Source organism: Bos indicus x Bos taurus, chromosome 21, assembly GCF_003369695.1.
Source record: "Bos indicus x Bos taurus breed Angus x Brahman F1 hybrid chromosome 21, Bos_hybrid_MaternalHap_v2.0, whole genome shotgun sequence".
Taxonomy (NCBI): Eukaryota; Metazoa; Chordata; class Mammalia; order Artiodactyla; family Bovidae; genus Bos; species Bos indicus x Bos taurus.
The window spans coordinates 11,200,378-11,225,244 of record NC_040096.1 but is presented as its reverse complement, the minus strand read 5'-3'; the positions used below and the strand labels follow the sequence as shown (position 1 = coordinate 11,225,244).

Sequence of the window (24,867 nt, the reverse complement as noted above, 5' to 3'; positions counted from 1 at the left end):
CTGTGTACTTGAAACTAATATAATATTATAAATCAATTTTACTTCAATTTAAAAAGTTATCTGGCATTCTATTGTGGTATTAACATTAAAGATTTTAAACTAAAAATATTGTATTCCACTACCCATATTATTGCTTGATTTTATCTTTATTTGAGAGCCTTAATTTTTTTCTTTACATTCTTTGTTGTGTCATATCTTGTTGTTTTACAGTAGCTCAGTTGCTAAGTCATGTCCTAATCTTTGCGACCCCATGGACTGCAGCACGTCAGGCTTCCCTGTCCTTTACTATCTCCCAGAGTTTGCTCAAACTATGTCCATTAAGTCAGTGATGCCATCCAACCGTCTCATTTTCTGTCACCCCTTCTCTTCTTGCCCTCAATGTTTCCAGAGTCAGGGTCTTTTCCAATGAGTTGGCTTTTCACATCAGATGGCCAAAGTATTGGAGCTTCAGCATCAGTCCTTCCAGTGAATATTTGGGGTTGATTTCCTTTAAGATGGACTGGTTTGGTCTCCTTGCTGTCCAAGGGACTCTCAAGAGTTTTATCCAACACCACAGTTCGAAAGCATCAGTTCTTCGGCACTCAGCCTTCTTATGTGTTTTTATATTTTCCCTGAAAAAGAAAAGACTATGGTAGGATGATAGCAGACACATTAAAAGAAAAAAGATCTCTAGGAAACATAATAATTCCTGATTTTATTTCTCCCTGTAAGCAGGTACAAATAAAAACAGACTTCTGAAAACTTGCAGCCTAATATATTCTACTTATACTTAATAGACCACACTAAAATCAGAAATATCACTTGCAAAGTGATTATCTACCTTAACCACATTCACAATTATTTTTGTAAGTATTTTCACCAAAGATCTCTTGTCTTATCAAACAAAATTATATTAATTATTACCAAATATTTTGAAGGTACTTGACAGTAATTTTGGCCAGAAACCACATTTGCTAAAATGAGAAAATGTTTAGCATTTGGTCTATTTTGAAAGACACATTTTGAATTATTTGTGGGGAAAAATACACTCAGCATATAAGTATATTGCTAACTCATTTTTAAGCAAAATTAAATTTTTATTTCAAGTCAAGAAAAATCTCCTGTATGAATGAAATATTTAGTGGCTGAGCTAAAATGCGACAGTATTGGTACATTTTTCTTGTAACAGCATGTTAGCTAGCATATAGGTGACAGGCCTTTTTAGTCATTGTTAGTGGGACTGTAAAATGATATAAACTGGTTGGAATAAAGTTTGACAACACATTCAGTACATTAAATATAAGATGTAAGTTAAAATACTAAAGTGAAAGTGAAGTCGCTCAGTCGTGTCCGGCTCTTTGCCACCCCATGGACTGGAGCCTATCAGGCTCCTCCATCCATGGGATTTTCCAGGCAAGAGTGCTGGAGTGGGTTGCCATTTCCTTATCCAGGGGATCTTCCCGACCCAGGAATCGAACACGGATCTCCTGCATTGCAGGCAGACGCTTTACCATCTGAGCCACCAGGAAAGCCATGAGAGTATTAAATAGAATGTTCTGTGGTGTTACTGAGGAAAATATTTAAAGTCAGAAAAATCCCTAAAATTTATTAAGGAAAAATAAGTTTTTTAATAAACACTTTACACATTTTACTCTTCCGTTTACTTTCCAGTGATTAAAAAGTTATATATTCTGTCTCAGTTCAGTTCAGTTCAGTCGCTCAGTCATGTCAGACTCTTTGCGACCCCATGAATCGTAGCACGCCAGGCCTCCCTGTCCATCACCAACTCCCGGAGTTCACCCGGACTCACGTCCATCGAGTCAGTGTTGCATATCTAAAGTATGTTGACTCAACTTTCTTACTCCCAATTTCCTATATATTTCACAATAATTTCAAATTTGAAATTTAGATTATTACTGACAAACTGCTTTTACTTTATTAATCTCCCTTTTCAAGAATAATCTTGACATGTGTATTATATTCCTTGACTATATTTTATGGTCAATATTTGAAAAAAAAAGCCTTAGGGTTTATGAATTTAATTTTTCATCGCTCTTTTTATTTACATCATATTCTTTCAGTTCTTTCATCTGTTATTTTGATTCATTTCTCATTTGGTTAGAATATGTCCTCAATTTTTTCACAAAAGTTTAAATGATCTATTTTCTGGGATTCTTTGAGTTTGAGAACATTTTTTCTATCTCATTTGTGAATGAATCATAGCTTCCCCTTATTTAGAAACCTTGAATTACAATTTTTCATTCTCAAAGCATATGCAGATGTGGTTCCCTTGTGTGAAGCATTTATGAAAAGAAGAAATGTAGACAAATTTGTTTCTCCTCCTTTTCTCTGTTACCTTGTGGTCTCTGTGCTATAGTTCATAACATTATTTTCAAATGCTGATTTTTTATTACAAGAAGACTGGATGTAATTCTCTTTCCTTTGATATATTTTGTTGGCATTTGGTGAGTCTTAATCTGAACTCACTTTTGCTTCATGTCAGGAAAATTTTCTTCTATTGTTTCCTATTATTATTTTTCCATTTGCTCTATTATTTTTCTGTCTGTAATTCCCTGCCATGTTTGCTTGTACTCACATACTGAAATGACCTATTTGTATACCATTTTGGCTCTTTTTTCTTCTCCCTTTAACTGGAAAAAAAAATCAGAGAATATAGGGGTATAGTAGTGTTTATAGTCAGTGATTTCTTAGGGGTAGGATTAAAGGTAATGTAAAATTTTTAAACATTTTAAATTTCATGTGTCCAAGTTTTAAAGACATCTACAAATAATATATGTATTACTTCTGCAATAATAAAAAATGTTTTCAAAAATAAAGAAATAACTTGAAGAGGAAACATAAAAATTACAGGGAAAGAATTTCATTGCAATGCTTAGTGACCAACTCTGGCCATACTATTATAGATTCTTGTGTTTTAAAATCTGAGGGGGATTTAAGATTCAATAAATGATTTAGTGATGCTAATAATTATCACTATAATATCAGACAACAGGGGCTTCCCTGGTGGCTCAGTTGATAAAGTATCCACCTACAATGCAGGAGACACAGATTTAATCCCTGAGTTGGGAAGATGCCCTGGAGAAGGGCATGGCAACCCACTCCCATATCTGCCTGGAGAACCCCATGGACTGAGGAACCTGTTGGTCTACTGTCCATAGAGTCACAGAGTCGGACGTGACTGAAGTGACTGAGCACGCACACATGCATCAGATAACAAACATACGGGTAAAATTAGAGAAGAAGAGAGATTACGTTGCCTGAAAAGGTAACATTAAGATGAACTTAAAATTATTTTTCCAGAGTGTGACAGGCTTTCATACTGTAGTCACATATTTTCAACCCATGATCTGAACTCCAGTGGAAAGTTTAAGATACTGTAGCTTTTCCCCAACAACAAGGAGATGATTTTAGGAAACTTCCACAGTGATTAGTTATGCAGTGTTTGTAGTGATGGATTGCTTTGTATTTATGTTCTTGCCTATGTCTGAGTCTTCAAAGAATGATGCCTTCTGGATTCTAATATTTGGAATTTTGTGACCCCCCCCCCACCTACCCCACTCTGAGTCCTGTCTTCATCAACATTTACTGGGTTAGTTTCACCCTTTACCTTCTTACAGATGATTCCAGAATGTGGCTGTAAGTGCTTCCTTGGCATTCCTTCTGTTTTTCTTATCTCTTTTTCTCTGATCTCTCAGTCTTTTTTCTTACATGCATGGAGCATCTAAGCCAGGAAATTTGATACTACCCACAATTCTACACATATTCTCAGTTCAGGCCACTTTTCCTGCCACAAAAAAGTGGCTGACCAGGTAAATCACTCAAAGCTCTGCTCACTGGGAAGAGCTTATCTTACTAATGGTTTTCAAGCCACCTTTGACTATGACTATGATGCAGCCCATCATCCTTTAATGGCTTGCCCCTTGTAAGATGATCCCTGATAATTATCTTTGAGATCTGGTTCCCCCATCAGCTTGTCTTACAGAAAATCCCATGAAGTCATTGATGAGAGTTGAGATGGGGCCACTGGGCCCTCCTGCAGCATATTTTGTACCTAGGAAAACCATCCCTATTTCATGCAATTAATCCCCACATTTCTCAGTGAGTCAAAGCACCATCTGATTCTACTTGGGCTCTATCTTACATGTTCCTTTTCCATGTAATGTTAGATTCCTGTGCTGCCTGCCTAATCAATATATAACTAAAAGAAACCAGTTCATGATGAAAGTTCTAGATCCATGGTCACTTGTTCTTAAACTTTCTATCTCTTTCAGCACATAGAAGGATGCTGATGTTTAATTCTTCATTGCAAATGTCATTCCCTTGTTTCAGAATCCTGGGGTCTTGCACTGTGACCCTCCCTCTGAAATTTGTCATGCACTCCTCTCAGCAGCGCTTGTCACCACTGACATGTGACTGTGTGACCCAAGTAGTGGGATGCAAACCCTGTAGCCTGCTCCCAAGATAGATCCTTTTCCTACTCCAGGTTCCACTCAAAGATCATAGAATTTAGGTCAAAGTAAAGTTCCTAGTTGTGTGGGCTTTATTAAATTGATTATACGCATTAGGTACAACCCTCAATGACTACCCATTTATTTTGTCCCTAGGAAAAATGGGCCCTATTTCATCCAATTAATAATCTCTTCAGTTCTCTGTGAGGCAAGGCCCCTTGGGTACCACCCTGCTCTCACTCATTGCACAGCTGTCCCAGAGTACCGGTGGTTAGTGCCACCACCTGGTATCTATTGCTTTGGGACTCCGACATCCCCACTGCTCTCAATGAACAAGCTCTGTGTCAGCCTGCAGAGGAGAGTTAATGATGCAGGTGCCTTTCTCACTGGCACATTCACAGCAGCCATGTAAATACTGAGTCCTCTGGGCCCTGACTTAGAACATAATCTTCCATCCTCTCCAGCACGGGCTGCTTTACTGAACTTTTTAGTTCCTTCCTCAACCACCTGCCATAGTCATTCAGCTTTTCAACTTCACTCAGTGGGGCCATCTTGCTTTCCAGGCTTCCAGAGCCATCCTCCCAACAAGTTTGCATCATCCCCTGGTGTCAAGTCCTACATCCTGACAGACCGACCCATTCTCTTCACTTTTGGCTGTATTCTAACCACCTTGATCAAGTACTCTCCAAATCCAGTCTGTAGGTGCCCCCCTGGTTTTTGCCTGTATATACTGATTTTCTTATTGCCCCTTTGGCACAAAGCTCTCACCAGGCTCAGGACATCTTCAGTAAGCTATGAGTTAACCTCAGTTTTTGGTTTGGCAGGCAGCAGAGGAGGTAGTGGACCCAGTGGACTTAGCGGTGAGAACTCCTGGCCTCTTCCCATACAGGGAGAATACTAACTCTTAATAGGGAGAGAGAAGCCATCTCTCCAGGCTCTGAGAGCTTGGAGCGAGGGGGTCAAATATCTAGGGTGCATGAGATTGACTAGGGGTTAATGCACATGAAAAATTAAAAGGAAAAAGGCAAAATTTGACAGGAGAGCCTCTGACTGCAATAAAAATCTGACTGAGAACATCCACACCAACAAGGAACTCCAGTGCAAAAAGACTACCTTATTGAAGGACCCTGGTACTTTGTGCCACACTTAGGCATTGGCTGGGGCTGCCTGGGAGGAGAGTGGTCTCAGCTGGAAAGCTGAAGTGGTCCCTGGAGTTGTAATAACTGCAGGTTGCCAGCTGATTGTGTTCCTTGCCTCTTAACGGCAAGGTCTTCTATGAAAGAAAGATCTCCAACGCAGAGTCCATGGCTGCCGCAGCCAGCAAGGTCCTCCCACAATGAGAACTTAGGGAGGAGGCATCAGTTTTGTAGGTTTCATCTCTCATTTTCTCCAGGGCACAAGCTCATGGAGAGACACAGAGACCAAAATAGCCCAAAACCACACATTGTTCTTTCTCAGGGATCCATCATCCAATTCTTTTGCAAGTTAAAAATATGCTCACAAGATTCAATTGCAAAATAAATACAAAAACTAAAATTATTTTCTTTAATATTATCCATTCACCATCTGTTGTTTTTTTACTATAAGCATAGCTTGTTTTATTATGTTGCTTTACTGTAATTTGCAGATATTGCATCTTTTGCAAATTGAAGTTGGTAGCAATGCTGCACTGAGCAAGTCTTTTAGCGCCATTTTTCCATCAGCATTTGCCCACTTCATGTCTCTATGTCACATTTTGGTAATTGTCTCAGTATTTCAAACTTTTGCATTATTATTACATTTTTCTGTTGATTTGTGGTCAGTGAACTTTGGTGTTACTACTATGACTCAGTGAAGGCTCAGATGATGGCTAACATTCTTTAGCAGTAAACTGTCAGGGGCCTCCCTGGTGGCTCAGACAGTAAAGAATCTAACTGCAATGTAGGACACCCGGCTTTGATCCCTGGGTTGGGAAGATGCCCTGAAGAAGGGAATGGCAACTCACTCCAGTATTCTTGCCTGGAGAATCCCACGGACAGAGGAGCCTGGTGGGCTACAGTCCATGGGGTCACAAAGAGTTGAACACAACTGAGTGACTAACATTTTCACTTTTCAGAGTTCCATGTGCTATAACAGTAGGTTCTAAAACACTAGGTTATTGGAACACACACACACACACACACACACACACACACTGGGATTTCCCTGGTAGTTCCGTGGCAAAAACTCCATGCTCCCAATACACGGGGCCCCGGTTTGATTGCTGGCCAAAGAGCTAGATCCACATGCTGCAACTAAGAGTTATCATCCTGTAACTAAAGAACTCATTTGCCACCATTAAGACAGTGTAGTCAAATAAATATATACATGGTTAAAAGTAATAATAATTTTTTTTTAAATTTAAAAACATGCAAGATGTGCCTTGCTAGGTGCCAGGCCTGTGCTTCCCCTACTCCAGGCCATGACTTATTAGTGGAATGAGAAATCAGTTCAGTGGGTTGTGACCCACTTTATTTTTTTTTAATAGAATGAGATAGGCTAGAACAGAAAATACCATTCTGTCTTTTACACAGTAAGAGTAAGTATCTTGTGAGAATTTTGTTTCTATTAGCTATTGTGTATGTGTGTGTGTGTGTGTGTGTGTGTGTGTGTGTGTGTGTGTGTGCACGCGTGCACTGGGTCACACTATTCTAGGCCCACTGAGTGCTGGCAACAGAAAGTTCATCTAAAATCAGCCACAGGAACTGATTCTTGCTCCTTCTTCAAATTAATTTCCACATGATTTCTAAGCCTAGGGTAAGACTGACTGATACAGCACCATACTACATTCTACTGTCTATCCCCATCAGAGAGGAAAAGGAGCTCTATGTAAAGGCACAAAGAGGTTTATGACAAGTAGGCATAACCATGAGATTTTAAAACACTCTTAAATAACAGGCAATTTACCCCCAAGCATCATAGTTAAGAGCCATTCGACTATGAAGATCAGAGAAAGTCAGGGCGGAACTTGGCAACTATTAGAATGACATCACGTGTCCACCAAACTTCCACGTTAACTACAAGCACTTCTACCGTGAGCACATTATCAGTTCCTCTGTGCTACAGTTTTTAAACATGCAGTCTTTGAAAAAGCTCCTTTGGAATTCTGTGCTTTTATATAGTTAAAGCTGTTTAAGTTTCAAAATAAGTTTTAATTTCCCTGCCAAGAGATAGCAAAATAGGACTTCTTGCTAATGACATACTAAAAGAGTATGCTGATTATAAAAAGTGGATTTATTTTCCTTAAGACAGTGACATTTTCAGGAGGACTATGGTTATTTATAAAACGGAAACCATATCAGGGAATGGAAAAAGTTTGCAATTATGACTTAGCTGGCACAATCTTCCTTGGAACCTTGGCTCTTCCTGTACCCTTGACCTGTGAGTGAGATTGACTTTTCTAGCTCACATGGTTACCCAGCAGGATAAGAAGAGCTGACACTTATTTTTCTGTAATGTTTTCTCCTCAACTATGTTGAGGTTTTCTAGTTGTGAAAAGTGTCAAGGGACTTCGCTGGTGGCTCAGTGGTAAAGAATCTGCCTGTCAATGCAGGAGACATAAGTTCAATCCCTGGTCCAGGAAGATCCCTCACGCTGTGGAGCAACTAAGCCCATGCACCACAACTACTGAGCCAGTGTTCTAGAGACTGGAACCGCAGCTACTACTGAGCTGACACGTGCCCTAGAGACTGCTCTGCAACAAGAGGAGCTGCCGCAACAAGAAGCCCAGGCACTGCAACTAGAGAGCAACCCCTGCTCATCACAGCTAGAGAAAAGCCACGTGTCAACAAAGACCGTGAACGGCCATAGATAAACAAATATTTTTTAAGTGATCAAATCACAACTTAAGCTTTTAACCCAAATCTACCACATCGATTTCAGTTCAGTTCAGTCGCTCAGTCGTGTCTGACTCTTTGCGACCCCATGAATCACAGCACGCCAGGCCTCCCTGTCCATCACCAACTCCCGGAGTTCACTCAAAGTCATGTCCATCGAGTCGGTGATGCCATCCAGCCATCTCATCCTCTGTTGTTCCCTTCTCCTCCTGCCCCCAATCCTTCCCAGAATCAGGGTCTTTTCAAATGAGTCAACTCTTTGCATGAGGTGGACAAAGTACTGGAGTTTCAGCTTCAGCATCAGTCCTTCCAATGAACACCCAGGACTGATCTCCTTTAGGATGGACTGGTTGGATCTCCTTGCAGTCCAAGGGACTCTCAACAGTCTTCTCCAACACCACAGTTCAAAAGCATCAATTCTTCAGCGCTCAGCTTTCTTCACAGTTCAACTCTCACATCCATACATGACCACAGGAAAAACCATAGTCTTGAATAGATGGACCTTTGTTGGCAAAGTAATGTCTCTGCTTTTCAATATGCTATCTAGGATGGTCATAACTTTCCTTCCAAGGAGTAAGCGTCTTTTAATTTCATGGCTGCAGTCACCATCTGCAGTGATTTTGGAGCCCAGAAAAATAAAGTCAGCCACTGTTTCCCCATCTATTTGCCATGAAGTGATGGGACCAGATGCCATGATGTTAGTTTTCTGAATGTTGAGCTTTAAGCCAACTTTTTCACTCCTCTTTCACTTTGATCAAGAGGCTTTTTAGTTCCTCTTCACTTTCTGCCATAAGAGTGGTGTCATCTGCATATCTGAGGTTATTAATGGTAACCAAATCTACCTCATCTGATTTAAGGGTAAATTTAATAAAGCTTAAAGAAAGTTTAGTCGCTCAGTCATGTCCGACTCTTTGCAAACCCATGGAATGGGGTCTACCACTCCATGGTAGACTGCAGCCTACCAGGCTCCTCCGTCCATGGGATTTTCCAGGCAAGAGTACTGGAGTGGGTTGCCATTTCCTTCTCCAGAGGATCTTCCTGACCCAGGGATCGAACCCAGGTCTCCCACATTGTAGGCAGACACTTTACCATCTGAGCCACCAGGGAAGTCCTAATTTATCAAATTGCATCTGGACACAGCACCTTATATTTGTTCTTTTATTATTGATGTCACTCGTTTGTTTGCTTTTGCTGTCTTTAATCCCAAAGTTGCAGCTGCCTCAGAGAAAAATAACTTCATTCCACGTGGTTATCCTATCCAATCCAAAAAAAATAAATTTAAAAATATCTCTGAATTAGGTATTATATCAACTAACTTGAAACATGTATGCCTGTTTTATTTAAAGCACTAGCAAATTGAAATATTATAAAGGAGCATAATGATCTATATTAACAGGAAATAAAATATTAGACTCTGCCATCTATATCTGTAAACACTCTACACAATAGAATAAAAGGGTCAAAAGAGTGGTACTTGGGACTAGCCCTTAATCTATGTCTTTGGGACACATCTTGACCTTTTAAAATGGCTCTTCTTCTTTTTAAGGGGGCAGAGTTAGCATCCGCAGTTGAATCAGGAAAAAGAAGAGCTCCACTCTAACATCTTTAAGCTTACCTTTAGAACTGAGCATTTTTATAGAGGGCAACTTCCCATTTGCTGAGGAAATAACATCCTGGAAAATGAGTCAGAAATAAATATCCTCAGTTTAATGCTATATAAATACATTTGCCATAAGTTTCATTAAATATTCATGGTACACACATGTACAGGTCAAATTACCTTTAAATATTACATTTCTTTCCAGTGGTAGAAAATTTCAGATTCATTCCATGTTTGGAAGGAGCAGCGATGGGACACATGCGTTAGTATCTGCCAGCAAATTCAGCTGCTGGTTTCACTTAACTCACCAAAATGTGAAGTAGCCTCAAGTGTCTTGTCTATCTCCTAGAAATCACAGATGGAACTTAAAGCCATCCTAAAATCCTAAGTATTTTACACATACTTTAAAGAAGAAATGGATTGTTTGGTGCCTCCTGTATAATATGCCTCAGGCGTGTTATACAAATCTCAGTTAATACAACCAAATCCATGAAGTAGGACTGATCATCCTTCCACATAATGCAATTGATTAAAAAAAAAAAAAAATGGCTCAGACCGATACGTTGCACGTGATTGTAGGAAATGGCAGGATCTGCATGGAAACAGATCCTGCTTCTGACAAACCATGGTTTGTCAGGGTCCCACAGTTCCAGTGCATCTCTGGTAAGATCAGTTGTCACGTGTGGCCCTGTAGATTACAACGTGGGCCGAGCATTAGCAACTTGAACTAATCAAGCCTCTTCTAACTTCCCCCTCCTGCACAGCAGCGCGGAAACACTCTGGATTCAAGTCCGAAGGATTTTTCGGTCTGAACCCTGTTCTTTCCCTGACGTGCTGTGCTTAGTCACTCAGTCATGTCCAATTATATGTGACCCCATGAACTGTACCCGCCAGGCTCTTCTCTCCATGGGATTCTCCAGGAAATAATACTGGAGTGGGTTGCCATGCCCTCCTCCAGGGATCTTCCTAACCCAGGAATTGAACCCATATCTCTCGCATTGCAGGTAGATTCTTTAACATCTGAGTCATCTTGAGTTACTTGTGCATTTCACATTCTTCTGATTTTTTTTTTTTTTCCATCAAGGGTAAATCAGGAATAATATTACAAGTACTGCCAATCTCATAGTAGAATCAGAGGATCGGCTGAGATGGTATATGGGGTCACTGTATGGAAAATGCCAAGCCCAAAACTGATGTAGGGCTTATGTAGATCTCATCACACACCCATCTCTGGTAGCAGACTGGTCCGCATCTTATCCAGCATCTGGCCACAGAAAGTTCATATGAAATCAGCCACAAGAACTGACCCTCTCCTTCCTCATAAATCCATTCCCATAGGGTTTCAAACTCTAGGGTCAGTCTACCTGATACAACAAGACACTATATCCCTCTGCCCGATGCTCAGAGAAAGAATAAAGGGCTCCATGTAAAGGCACTAAAAGGTTTATGACAAAGCATAACCATGACATTTTGGCAGTCTTTGCTGTCTTTGAAAAAGACCTCAACTTCACCACCTCAACTTATGGCATCACCTCTGTGGAGATGACCCCCATATTCATTTCCAAAGCCTATTATTCTCAAAGTGCCTCCAACTGAGAATGTTGATGTTTCTATAAATAGGCTTTACAGAGAGTTACTGAGCCATGTGGGGACCGTGGAAAGAAGGCATTCAGCATAGGGGTTTAAACATATTGCTAAGTTGATTAAACAATTTATCATCCAAACTGGGAGACTCTTTGAATGCTATTAATAATTATGCTGAGACAAAGGGTTTACACCAGGACTGTCCCAGGCACAGCAAGAGGAAGAATCACCCCATATATACCCCAATAAAAAACCATCCTATTTAGAGAAACACTAGTGGATGTTAACTGTCTCCCATCCTGTATTTATGGGTGTTAGTTCAACTGCTTTGCTAGTAACAGAGTCAAATTATCAGAGTAAACTGCATGGTAACTAAAAAGTAGGAATAAAATCATTTCTTATAAAAAAATAAAAATAAAACCATTTTAATTAATCCTCCATGCTTATATATATTTTAGGAACTCCATCTTAATTTTCTTTAAAAAGGCAGCTGGATTATATCTAATGAAGGTGTTATTTTGATACATGTAAAAAATGTTAAATATGCCACAAAGTTTCTATTTGTTCTCTCTCTTTTTTTTCTTAATATGTCAGTTATATTAAAAAAAAAAATCAGAAATGGTTCAGAAGTCTTTGAACCTCGGAGAGGCTCTAGACACCCCTAGGCCTGACCTTCCCTCTGGTTCTGTCAGTGGAGTTTAAACTAGCTCCTGCTACTGCTGCTGCTAAGTCGCTTCAGTCATGTCCGACTCTGTGTGACCCCATAGATGGCAGCCCACCAGGCTCCCCTGTCTCTGGAATTCTCCAGCCAAGAACACTGGAGTAGGTTGACATTTCCTCCTCCAATGCATGAAAGGGAAAAGTGAAAGTGAAGTCGCTCAGTCGTGTCTGACTCTTCGCGACCCCATGGACTGCAGCCTTCCAGGCTCCTCTGTCCATGGGATTTTCCAGGCAAGAGTACTGGAGTGGGGTGCCATCACCTTCTCCATTAAACTAGCTGGACATTCACAATTCTGCATCTTCTCAAACTCAGGATGTGTGCATGTGCTCAGTCACTCCAGTAGTGTCCAACTCTTTGTGACCCCATGGACTGTGGCCACCAGGCTCCTCTTTCCATGGAATTCTCCAGGCAAGGATACTGGAGTGGGTAGCCATGCCCTCCTCCAGGATATCCTCCCAACCCAGGGGTCAAACTCACATCTCCTGCATCTCCTGCATTGCAGGTGGATTCTTTACCTGCTAAGCCACCTGTGAAGCCCAAATTCAATATAGGTGAAACCAAACTCCTCTAGGTTCATCTATCATGTGACTATGATAAGGACTATAAGATCGACTGCGTCTGGGTCCACTGTCTTTGGGGCCAACATTGGCCCCAAATATCATAGAGTGACACTGCAAATCTGAGCCACAAGGGGAGCAGAAAAGAGGAGAGATGTAAATGAGAGCCAAGGCCAGAATCCCTGTTTGGTGTCACTTCCAATGGCTTCTGTTGCCTTTGATTTCTCATCCTCCAAGGGGCAGGGTGCACAAGCTGCAATGTCAAGGCGAACTCCAGGAGCAGGGCAGGGAGCCAGACACCTGAGCCTTGGCTGACAGTGGAGAGCGGCTCAGGCAAGTGGCTTCTGGGGAAGGCAAGGTGACAAAGACGCATGCTGCTTCCCCATCTGACACTTACCTGCAGCACCATCTGTGGCACCTACTCAGAGCCGGGAAGTCTTCTGGCCTCTGGGGGAAAAGAGGGCTCTCAACTGCAACCAAGTGGACCCCGAGTCAGTGGATGCCTGCTCTGAAATAGCAGTGGCAATTCCTATTCGTAAAAATCCCACCAGGATTCTAGCGACACATTTTGAGGATTGCCCAGCAGGTTCTCATCCTGGTGTAACAGGCCTCCCATACACAACTGCCCCCTTTCGCCTGGTTGAATGAATCACTTTACACACCCATCTCAACACACACCTGCTCATTTCACGCCCCACATGTGCTGTCTTTACATCTTCAAGGCTGAGTTTCATAATATTGTAAGGTGACCTTTAGCATAAAAAGTGCCATCATGGAAGGAAAATCACTATCAGCCAAATTTTAATTAGTCCTGTAAGGATAATGCTGTAAGTACCCTGAAGGATGCTGGATGAGGGGACCCACAGGGCAATGTCACAGTGCCCATTTCTTGGAGGTGATCATTTCCCTGAGGATTCTCTGGCCATTGGGCAGACAGAGGTCCCTGGGTGCACCAGTTCTTTGGACCAGATCCTCAAGTCACTAAGCAGTGTCCCTCGTCTGTCTAGTTTATCTGACCTGCTGGCATCCATGGTGGAAGTGGAGTTCTTTCAACCCATGAGGAAGGCATGATCAGTCACCCGGGTGGATATAAAGAAAGAAACTTCTATTCCTTCAAACTACCAAACCTGAGCTGCATCTAATTACTACAAATGCTCTATGCATATTTTTATGTTTCATTTTTAAAATGGGACATTTTTCTCCCACTTACATGTCAGAACACTGAATTTCCAAAAGTTCAGTTTTTAATTCACATAACTAATAAACAGAATGCTTCCCAGGTGGCTCAGTGGTAAAGAATCCGCCTGCTAATGCAGGAGATGCAAGAGATAGGGATTCGATCCTTGGGTCCACCCACTCCAGTATTCTTGCCTGGAAAATTCCATGGATAGAGGAAGGTGCCTAGTAGCTACGTTCCATGGGGTCACAAAGAGTCAGACACAATGGAGGGATTGAGCACATGCACACTCGTTAAACAAAACAGCCAATTGATATATAAGCAAACTTGTTTTTGATAAGCCTACATTTGGAAGTTTTGCCTTAACAATTGAATATTTGCTGTTAATAATAAAAATATTCTCAATTATTATTTAAAAATCTTTTTGGTTTCTATAAAAATACAGAGACAAGTAGCCTGGATTCAGTGTCCATCAATAAATTTCCAAAATGCTGTGAAAGTAGGAAATTATTTAAATTAAATAAAACACATTCACTTTTATTTAATTCACTATTAAATAAAAGTGAATAATTTATTATGTTTAGAGGAAGCTTATCTTAAAATAAGAGCTATTGCTGGTTACATAGGTTATTGCAAAACCAGACCAAGGAACACAGAGAATCACAATGTTAATGGCCTTGCCTGGCAAACAGATTACTTTATAGAAAATTTTCAGACAACTCAGTGGCTAAATTTGTGTCTTTTCCATGATTAAATTATTTTCTTCTCATAGACTCAAACTTTCTTGAGTATAGAAACTCTGTCAATTTAGTCCTTTTATCTACAAAACACCTCACGTATTTCTGAGCATGCAATAGATGCTTAAAATATGCTTATATTTAACTTATATAACATTCCAGTCCTAACCTCTGAGAATCAAAAGTATTTGCATCGTACTTTACAGTTTACAAATCACTTTTATAAATGGTACAATTAGGAGGATTATCTTCAATGTAAATAAGCCATAGAAGCTAGAACTGAGAAAAATGTAAAGAGTTTCCCAAGATGACATGGTTTTTAAAACCTGTGTGTTGATGAACCCAACTTATATCATTTGACTTGAGCGCCTACAATCTTAGTTTGTATGTAAGGGAAGACTTTGCTGAATTAATGGATACCTCAATCAATAATGAAATCATTGAAAAGTAAGCACTGAAATCAGATTGTGAAGCAACAAGCTAGTTGATGATAAGTACCAAGGTTATTATTTATGTGATCTTCATTATTTTTTCTAAAGAAGAGTGAGGTAGATGAAACACAGAACAAACAAAATGATACCTCGCAAAACAAGAGTCCCACAGTCATCAAGGGGCATGTATGTTTCTTTACACTCAGAGAAGTACCCAAGAGCTTGCTTGATGGAAAAGACTCACAAAGAACCGAATAGTTTGGCGTCACAGACCAAGTGGTTCCTCGCTGGCGATGACCACTGTCACAAGACTGGATTTAGCTTCAGACGTATTGCGTGCCATCTGGCTCCAAAGAGCAAACCTATTTTTATAATATCATATTTGCAATAAGAGAAAACGACACACATGCTCAGAGTTGGATGGGCTTCCATTTTTAACACGACTGACTTTCATCTTCCTGGGGGCCCCAAACTGGGTGGGCTCTCTTTCTCTGCTCTGAGTCTTATCTCTGTTAAGTTGCATGATTAGGATCCCAAAGTCACTGAACAAACAGGGTAGAATTCTCCATAACAGACCTCTTGTTCATATGCATTTCACTGGCTTTTGTTCGAGAAGTCCGAAAACGGCTATCATCTCCACACTAATAATATCCTTCAGTAAATGATAAAGCCAAGTCCAAAGTAAACCAATAAGCTTTATCGGCATGTCAAAGTGATCCCCTTACAGCTCTGTACTTGCCAAGTGTGCATCCTTTTCCTAGACACAGCCTCGATGCACATTAAAAGGCACTTACTAGAGTGGGTGTTTGTTTGCCAAAGGAGGGCAGGCTACACTCTGATTCCAGTCACCCCGGTCGTCACTCTCATCACAGGAAGATAGGTGTACTTTACAGCCAGACTCCTTCCTTGATGACCTCTTGACTCAGAGTCTGGGGGAAATTCAGAGCTTCCTGCCAAGTGGTTCTTGCTCTTTCTGCTTGTTAATATTAACTGATGGACTTCTCGGAGGGAGGGTGAATTTCTTACCATGAATCCAGAGAATGCCGCGGTCCACCAGCTACTCTTCCATCCCTGTTGTCAGAGAAGATGAGTCAAGAAGGATTTATACATGCTGTTCATCCTAACAGATGGCCTTTCCCCTGTATTCTGAGAGAAGCTGAAAAATCAATCCACGTTCTCTCTAATTCCAAATTAGGCAAATGAGTGTGCTGGCCTTGATTGCTGGGAGTGGATTTAGCAAAATGGACACAGTGAAAAAGGTGAAAGATGTAAAATGTTTAGAAAAGCCTGTATCTCACCTCATTTAGAATTCTGTGCCCCTCTTCTCACTTCTTTTACTTTAATTAATTTTGATAGGAGTATAATTGCTTTACAATGTTGTGCTGGTTTCTATCACCACCTCCCCAACTTTTGGCATAAAAAATGAGGCTTATTTATGAAGGAGTGAAAACAATAATATTCTTTCCTTTCCTTTTGTGTTCTGTGTGTGTGTGTGTGTGTGTGACTTTGCCACTCTATGTCCAAGAAAGGTTGCTGTATACAGCATATGCTTGTATAATTGGTATAAGTGAATGTGTAACTATAAAAACATGTCCATTGTATGTACATCACACACTGAAATAGCATGTGGGTCTGTGTAGCTAATATCAGGAACAATGGAGGCTGCTTATGTTAGGTAATAGCAATATGTTGCAGGTTTTCTTAGAGTTTTTTTTTTTTTTTTATGATTGTAGATAAATATTCCCCCAGGAATGAATGGCTCGGGGAAGGTGTGATGGGATATGAAGCCTTTCGTCATAAAATCCCCATATAAAAATCCTGTCAAGATTGATAGGGACTGAAGTGTGTCTAACACTGTTGCTGCGTTGGTTTCATTCCAAACACAGCATGCTCCTGAATGATTTGTCATTACCATCAGACCTGAAGGAAAGAAGAGCTGGAGAGAGAAACCTCTCATTGCCACCTATAGGCTGCGAGAGGAAGGTCCAGGGGACAGCCATGTTGCTCTGGGGAGCAGCAGAGAAGGAGAGAGATTCTAGAGGCCTCCAGTTTGCATTCACATTGACTTTGCCTCACTCCTTTTTCCAAAGAGCACTTCTTGGGCCAACATCTGGCCCAGATGCAGTAGAGGATACAAAGGTACAAAAGAAATATTGTCCTCATCTTTGGCTACAAATATGAAAAATAAATCTATCTCTCATGGTCTAGGCACTGGAGAGAAGCCACAGTGAGCTGAGAACTTGATTGATGGTGGTGACAGAGAGGTCTTCCTGGAGGAGGTGATATTCAAATCCTGCTAAGTGCTCTACAAGGCCAACACCCAGGTAGAGGGGAGGGGTCGTATTCTGGGTCACAGAGCATGGCATAAGCAAGGGGGTAGGAGTACAGATGACATGCTTCATGTTTAGGGAACTACAATAAGTTCTATATCTGACTTTGTTCTAAGGGTGAATTTTTTACAGTATGTGGGAGGGGAATAGTATTGCCTAAGATGGGGCTAAAAAAAAACTGAAGAAAGATGAACTATGAAAGGCTCAAGGACTCTGCTACTGTTGTTGTTTAGTCCCTAAGTCACGCCCAACTCTTTGCGACTCCATGGACCATAGCCCTCAAGGCTCCTCTGTCCATGGGATTTCCCAAGCAAGAATACTGAAGTGGGTTGCCATTTCCTTCTCTAGGGAATTTTCCTGACACAGAGACTGAACCTGCATCTCCTGCATTGGCAAGCAGGTACTTTTACCACTGAGCCACTGGGGAAACCCCATGCTATGGTACCTGTAGTTTATTCTAGACTCAGAGTCGCTGTCTCTCAAATGAGATCAGTATTTGCTGAAAACAAAAACCTTTGTTATTTTACCATTATAATTGACATGTTTGGTGGTGTCTCTCCAACTCACACTTTTCCCTTTCTTCTGACTCTCCCGCTACTCCGCAGAAAGGCCCCTTAGTGGTGGGTCATGTGCAAGTTTTACAACCCTGCTTCTCCGACTACCATATGCAGAGTAATTAGATCTCTGGCCCAAGCTGGGCCAATCAGCTTCCTTCTTACATGAGTTTATTGTAACAGAGAATTCCTGGGAACTGAGTTCACTAATGATAGATCTCAAGAAGGAAGATCCGGACCTCAATATCAATGTTTCCATGCTTTCTAACACCACTTAATTCAGCCCTTTCATGACAACTTCAGTATCCTTCATATGAATACCCTTTTTTGAATAAGCTAGCTCAAGTTATTTTCTGCTGATTTGCAAAGCAAAGACCACTAATACAGTCGATTTCATTTGTAGTGTTTTATTATTTATCTGGGAGATTTTCCCTTGACAGACAGCGATCTATTCCCAAGGTGGTGGGGGGAGGGGGGCAGTAATTGTTCCAGGTATTGCACTCACACAATTCCCCAGAATGGTAACTAACTAGTTATGTCCATAATTCACCAACCCACTGAATCAAAGTCTAATTTTTTTCATTAAAATTATTTCACTCAGTAACCCACTAGAAGGAAGATCCAAATACCAAATCCTACTTAAGAATTAGAGAGCTATATCCATTTCTGTGTTTAAGTCCATTTATATGGAGCTGGTTTTATCTGTTCATTCATGTGTTAAAGAATTCATGTGTTTGAAATGCATTTTGCATCTACTTAACAGCTGAAAGGAAATTCTGAGCCGCCATGTTTACCATTGTCAGGATCTCTGTAAATTAGCCTAGCTATGAGAGATCACTTGTACCCAGGGAAGACATTCAGTAGCTCTCACTGTGGCTCAGCATTTCAAATGAAAAGCTTTTTCCATCAATATGATTCCTTCTGCCCTCTCACCTTCCCTCTTCCTGAGCTACCATCTGGGTAGAGATGTATGAAGGCATTGCCAAAAATTGCTGTATCAAACAATAGGTGTCACTGTGTGACAGCATGCAAAAATTAAGCTGTTACCTTGGTGACCAGACCAGAATAAAAGAGTCCCATAGACTTAGATTTAGTATAGAGAGACCTGGCGGTTGGTTGGGTGTGGTTTGTGCTCCGGCCAAACTGACTCACACATATCATAATGTCTGCTGTCCACTGAGCCCCTGTGACAGGGAACAGTCAACAGGGAACATCTTGCTAGTGTCCAGGAACCTGAGATAATGAACTTGGAAAGCCTTTGTCTATTAGGCAATTCTAAAATCCTTCAAATCAAAATGCAAACTTCAATTCTATATTCTCTCCAAGGAAAAAATATTACTAGCTTTCATCTATAACACCATCATCTCACTTTAAAAAGGTTTGGTTCTGAACCTCCTTTCTGTCTATGAGATAGAGTTGGAGCTATGTTGAAATGAGATTGTTAAGAGCCCAGACTGTAGAATTTTCTCTGGCCATCCGAGTCACTCAGAAAGCCCGAAGCACTCTCTTTTTCCATGTATTATAATAAAACAAATTATTCTGGTGTCACAGACCTTGAATACCTACTAACCTTGATAAGCACTTACGTCTAAACAAAAAGGGAATCAATTTGCATTTTCCTTTCTACTGGCTAACATAATGCTTCATTTTACACTCGCCATTAAGGGTTATTGCTATCTTTACATACCACATTAGGCAGTGTGTGTCCATTGTTCGTGCACAGGTCCATCAGAATGTTTCAGGTTGAAGGCATTTTTACAATGAAGTGGCTTTTGTCCTGTCCCAGCGCTATTATCTTGAATGTGTTTATCCCAACAGGTCTCTTCAAAACTGGAAAACTGTCCCCTGTAAGAACATGTCAGTGATCACCTTGCTTCACAATCAGAATTAACAAAGCTCACACTACTGTACATAAAATAGATAACTAAAAAGGACCTACTGTATAGCACAGGGAACTCTATTCATTATTCTTTAATAACCCATATGGGAAAAGAATCTGAAAAACAATGGATATATGTATATGTACAACTGATCTACTTTGCGTACACCTGAAATTAAAGCAACTTTGTAAATCAACTATACTCTAATACAAAATTTTTTAAAAAAAGAATTAACAATATTTAAAGTCTCACCAAGCCTCAGTGAGCATGCATACACACACACACACACACACACAGAGCTTACCTGGATGGGCAGTTAGATCAAATATTCTTGGACTGACCTTAATGAATTGAAAACTGCATAGACTCAAGAAATTCTTTGAAGGACTCATAGCATTCTAAACCATGTGAAGCTTTCAACCATGCCATGCCTGGCCTTTAAATTAGCATTTTTTTCCTCTGATCTATGGCCTCTTAATTTTCTGGAGAAGAGGAAATAAACCACAGGCATTCATGAAACAAGCATCCGTGTATGGGAAGAAATGGGAAGCATACTTCTACTGGAAACCACAAATAGTTGAGTTAGAATAATTGAGAAATGGCCACTGGCAGGTAGGGTAACACAATTATTATAGATGTAACCTTTGGGGAAGTAAAAGCCGAAAATCTTAACTGAGAAAGATAGATGCACTCCATGAAAAAGAATGATCACCAAAGACCCATTTCACAATGAAAACCATGTAAGTAGTGGTTGCAGAACACTATTCCAACAATGACAAATAGCTTGGTCAGAGGTCAAAAATTAAAGCATAAAATATTGATATTTTAAAATTGAGCTTTCATAATAAAAAACACCAAAGAACCATTTTCTCTTGGTATGTTTGGCAATCATATTTTAATGTATATTCAGCTATTCCTTATTTTATATTAGTCCTGTAACTTTTTCCTGCCCTGATTCCATTTCAAATCAAGAAAGTATAGGTCTGGAATATTTTGCCATTGTGAGAAAGTCTGAATGAATCTTGAATGTCCAATTCTTAATATCTTTATTACTGAATAATCATATTGTGCAATGAAGAAACTAGATTCTAAGATTCTAACAGATAGGTAAAGTATCTTTAAATTTTGTTCAGGGCCTTGTGTGAAGTAGTTAACAATGATGGAAGAGATACTGATAAATAAAACTAACAGAAGCTCTGGCAGAACTAGTGATCCTTGGAATATATGGGCATCTTCCAAGGAGTTTAAAATACAATCACATTCCACTCAGAAACTACTCCTTTATGTGTCAGTCCAGTGAAAAGGAAAAAAAAAAAAAAAACACAAATTTATAAAACAAGGACTCTGTGACAGGGTCTGGAGTAAGCTCTGGGGAAGGAGAAGGGAAGGAGACTTTGCACCTGCTCTGTAGAATTTTCCAGCCCAGAATAGAGTCTGACAAGAAAGCAATCAAAACGCATATAATGTGGTAAGTGCTTGATTTCCCCGTGCAAGACTGAAAATCATTTCCACATCACCCTTGCCTTAATCTTCTTGATTATCCTATGGACCAGGTGCTAATTATCATCTCAGTTCACACTGGGACATTCTGAGACATCGGGAGATGACCTAGAGTCAGGTAGGAGGTCTGGGGATGGACCTCCGTTTCCCCACTCCTGGCGTCAGGGAGTGGTGGTGATTTTCCAGTGTTTCCATGGGAGTGCTAAGCCTGTGGCTATGTCTAAGTTCCTCCCAGAAGGATGTAAAGTCCTGGCGAAGCTGCTTAATTTCACTTGTGCTGGCTACTTCACCTCTCAGCTCCACACCAGATTGGGAATGCCCATCAAAATGTTGGCAGATTCCATAAATGCAAATTCAAAGAATCTGAAGAGCAGACACTGTCATTCAGAAGTTCTCCACATCCTCAGCCCATCCTCTTATTATAGAGCCAAATCCAAGTTTACTAAAGAAGTTGGGGAAACAAGAACTCAGATAAAAAAGGGAGTGATTGTTGTTGTTTTTTTTTCTGAAATAAAAATACTCATGATGACTGGAAGCTCCACCTAAAGGATTTTAAAATAAATGTTAAAACCAATAAAAGTTATTTAGGAGTAAATATTTGTATTATTCAAAGACTTTCTCTCTACGAAAGGGTTCCCTGAAGATTTCCTCTTAATGGTGTACTCCCTTGGTGCTTCTTAAATGGTATTTACAGACTATTAACTACTCGCAAAAAAGCAGGTAGAGAAAAACTGCCAAAGTATGAGAATCTCTTATTGATTAGTCAAAATTAAGAAAAGCCTCCCTGAGAGATGAAATTCGGTCTGCCAGAAGTGAATTTTCACAATGAATTTTGAAATAAATCCCTGATGGCAAGATTTCTTCCTTGAATTCAAACAGAACTCAGATTTTAAGCACATTATTTTTAATGCTACAGTGTTTGGGGATGAAAATATTAAAACTTTACAAACTATTACCAGGGTATTGATAATTAGGAGATTTTTAAAAACTCAATAAATAACATTATAATTGAAATCCAAATGCACAAAATTTTGCCACATTTCTGCCTGATCCCTTAGCATTGACTTGTAGAAGTAATAGATAAAATGCACACATTTTTAAAAAAATATTTCTGACCTAAATTATTCAAACACTTTTCATAAATATCTTTCTGACCCAAATTAGCATCACCACAAAGACCTTTCCAAAACTTCCCAAGAAGTGGGCATGAACATTTTAAAAGGCTTCCTAATATTAGTTGAAAATGGTACTTCTTGTTATTTATTTTAAAAGAGTTTGATTGCAAATTAAGTTGAACATATTTTTTATTTTAATTAGCAATTTGTATGTTCTGCTGTAAGCTATCTGTAAACTATTTGTATTTTATGCTGTAAACAGATAGTTAACATTGTGGTATGTTCCTATTGAGTCTCAGTATTTCCTTATTGATTTGTGTGAGTTCTTCACATATCAAGGATGGACAGTTCCTTTCATACTGGTTACAAACAATTTCTTCAGTTAGATGTGTGTACTTTTATTTCGTTTGTGAAATTTGTAACATGTGCTTTTGACTTTTTTCACCAATTTTTACCTAGAAAATGTCTTCTCCATAAATTACATAAAGAAGTTATTTATGTTTTCATCTGTTGTTTTCAATGTTTTTTTCCTATTGTTTTCAAAATTTTCTTTTTAAATGTTTTTACCAATGGATGAGTCAGGCTGCTCTCCTAATCTCTTTGAAACTGTTTTTTGCTTCATAATGCAGAAATTATAACTATTTTGTAAAATTTGGGGAATTCTGTGAAGTCGTATTTGAAAGGTCTTTTTTGCCCTCAGAAGCTGAAAAATCTGAAATTTCAATAGTATTTATTATTATGGCTGACTAGACTCTGATATGCCAAAAAGTTCCGACAATCTTAACCAAGCAAAGCAAAGCAAAACAAAGTGCATCTTTCATAGCTTTGAACGACACAGAAGTCAGTATGCTTTGGCCAGATGTAAAATAATTAAACTTCATACGAGCATCTTTGAACCAAATCTTATGATGACTTTTTTACCCTTTTCTTCCTGTGTTTATTTTTTTTTTTTCCTCTTTAAAAATCATCTCCAAGTAACGCACAAGAAGAGATTGCCCCGCCCCCTTGCCTCACTGCCCGGTTTAATATGGCTTGGACTGTCTTCTCGTATCCCCAGCTCCTATATGAATCATTTTCAGCACTGAGTTCTGATCATTATATACAAGGTCACTTTTTAATTAGAACAATATAGTAAAACATATGCTCACAAGATAAATGAGGTACAAAGCTAGCTGTGCTACAGTGAACCCTTTTATTGGAAAGCCCTTAAAAATAATAAGCGTCATGTATAGTCCAGGGGCCTTTGCAACATATTTCAGTACAGCAAAGTGCCTGCCACAGTGAATGAATACCCTGTTATAGTGAACAATCATTTGGCAGCATAGGTTATTTTAATGGACACATCACTTTAAACGAAGCCTTCGCCATCTGTTCTGCCCTCTAATTACAGATGCAAAAGGAACATAATTCACAATTGCATCATAAAAAAGTAAGATATAAGTGATTTAAATGCATGTGGATCTTCCTTATTCAATGCAGTATGCAGCTGTTATGTTGTTTTCATGTTTCAAACACAAATGAGGATAGAAATCGTTCTTCTCTGATGGAGTGAATTCCCTGATACAGAACATTTTGGGGTGTGAATAAATGCAAAAGTGCTTCCTCTTCCAGCACCTTCCTATCACATGAGAGACAAGGCTCTTCTGTAATGCATTCTGCATTCTGTTACCATGTGTGATGGAGGGCACGTTTGTGTTAAAATCTAATGTTCAGTTGATTCTTTTTTAGGCTTTCTCATCTCAATGACTGCTCAAGTACTTGTACTTTTTTGATAACCAAACGGTTGGCTGTAGGTTGATGTGTTGTAACAAAGAAATCCTCCTTCAGAGTAAGATGAGGACATGCTTACCCCAATAAGCACGTTGGTATATCTTACACAAATCCCTTTTGATTTTTCAAGGCTAACTCTTTGGAGTTATAAGCAGAAAGATGGAACTCCTTCCCTTTTCCCTAATTTTTCAAAAATACTTCAAAACTCCCTCATGAATTCACAAGTTAAGGATTACTTATTTGGGGGAGGATATTTTAATATACAACTTGAAGGTGAATTTAATGCCTTATTGTAAAACTTCCAGTGTAATTTAGTACTGACACAATCACAATGAATCAGAATATAATTTTGTTTTCTAAAGACAAAATTTGTTAAATTCATCCTAGAGATGCTCAATTTGTTTTCAAACAATGAAGCTGGATAGTCAAATGAAATGTTAATAAGGTAAAATATTTCATTCTTAGAACTAATTGCTGGGGGAATGGTGCTAAAAAATGGAATTGGTGAAGAGTGCAAACAGCTTAAAAAGTTAAGAATATTATTTAAAATCCATGCTGTACCCCTGAGAATGACAAGAAAAATGTCCCCTGCAAAAGTTTATACTTCAG

General features: G+C 39.5%; 1 long non-coding RNA gene across 1 annotated transcript in view; it reads right to left on the bottom strand.

The window, feature by feature from the left end:
* Positions 1-554: 554 nt before the first annotated feature.
* LOC113879954 overlaps positions 555-24,867 on the bottom strand; it is a 37,991-nt gene continuing 13,678 nt past the window's right edge. Inside the window, exons 2-6 of the long non-coding RNA XR_003507538.1 lie at positions 19,681-19,838; positions 16,136-16,180; positions 15,259-15,471; positions 9,918-9,975; positions 555-611 (exon numbers count right to left, since the gene is read on the bottom strand). This is a non-coding gene — a long non-coding RNA (uncharacterized LOC113879954). The remainder of the gene's footprint in view (positions 612-9,917; positions 9,976-15,258; positions 15,472-16,135; positions 16,181-19,680; positions 19,839-24,867) is intronic.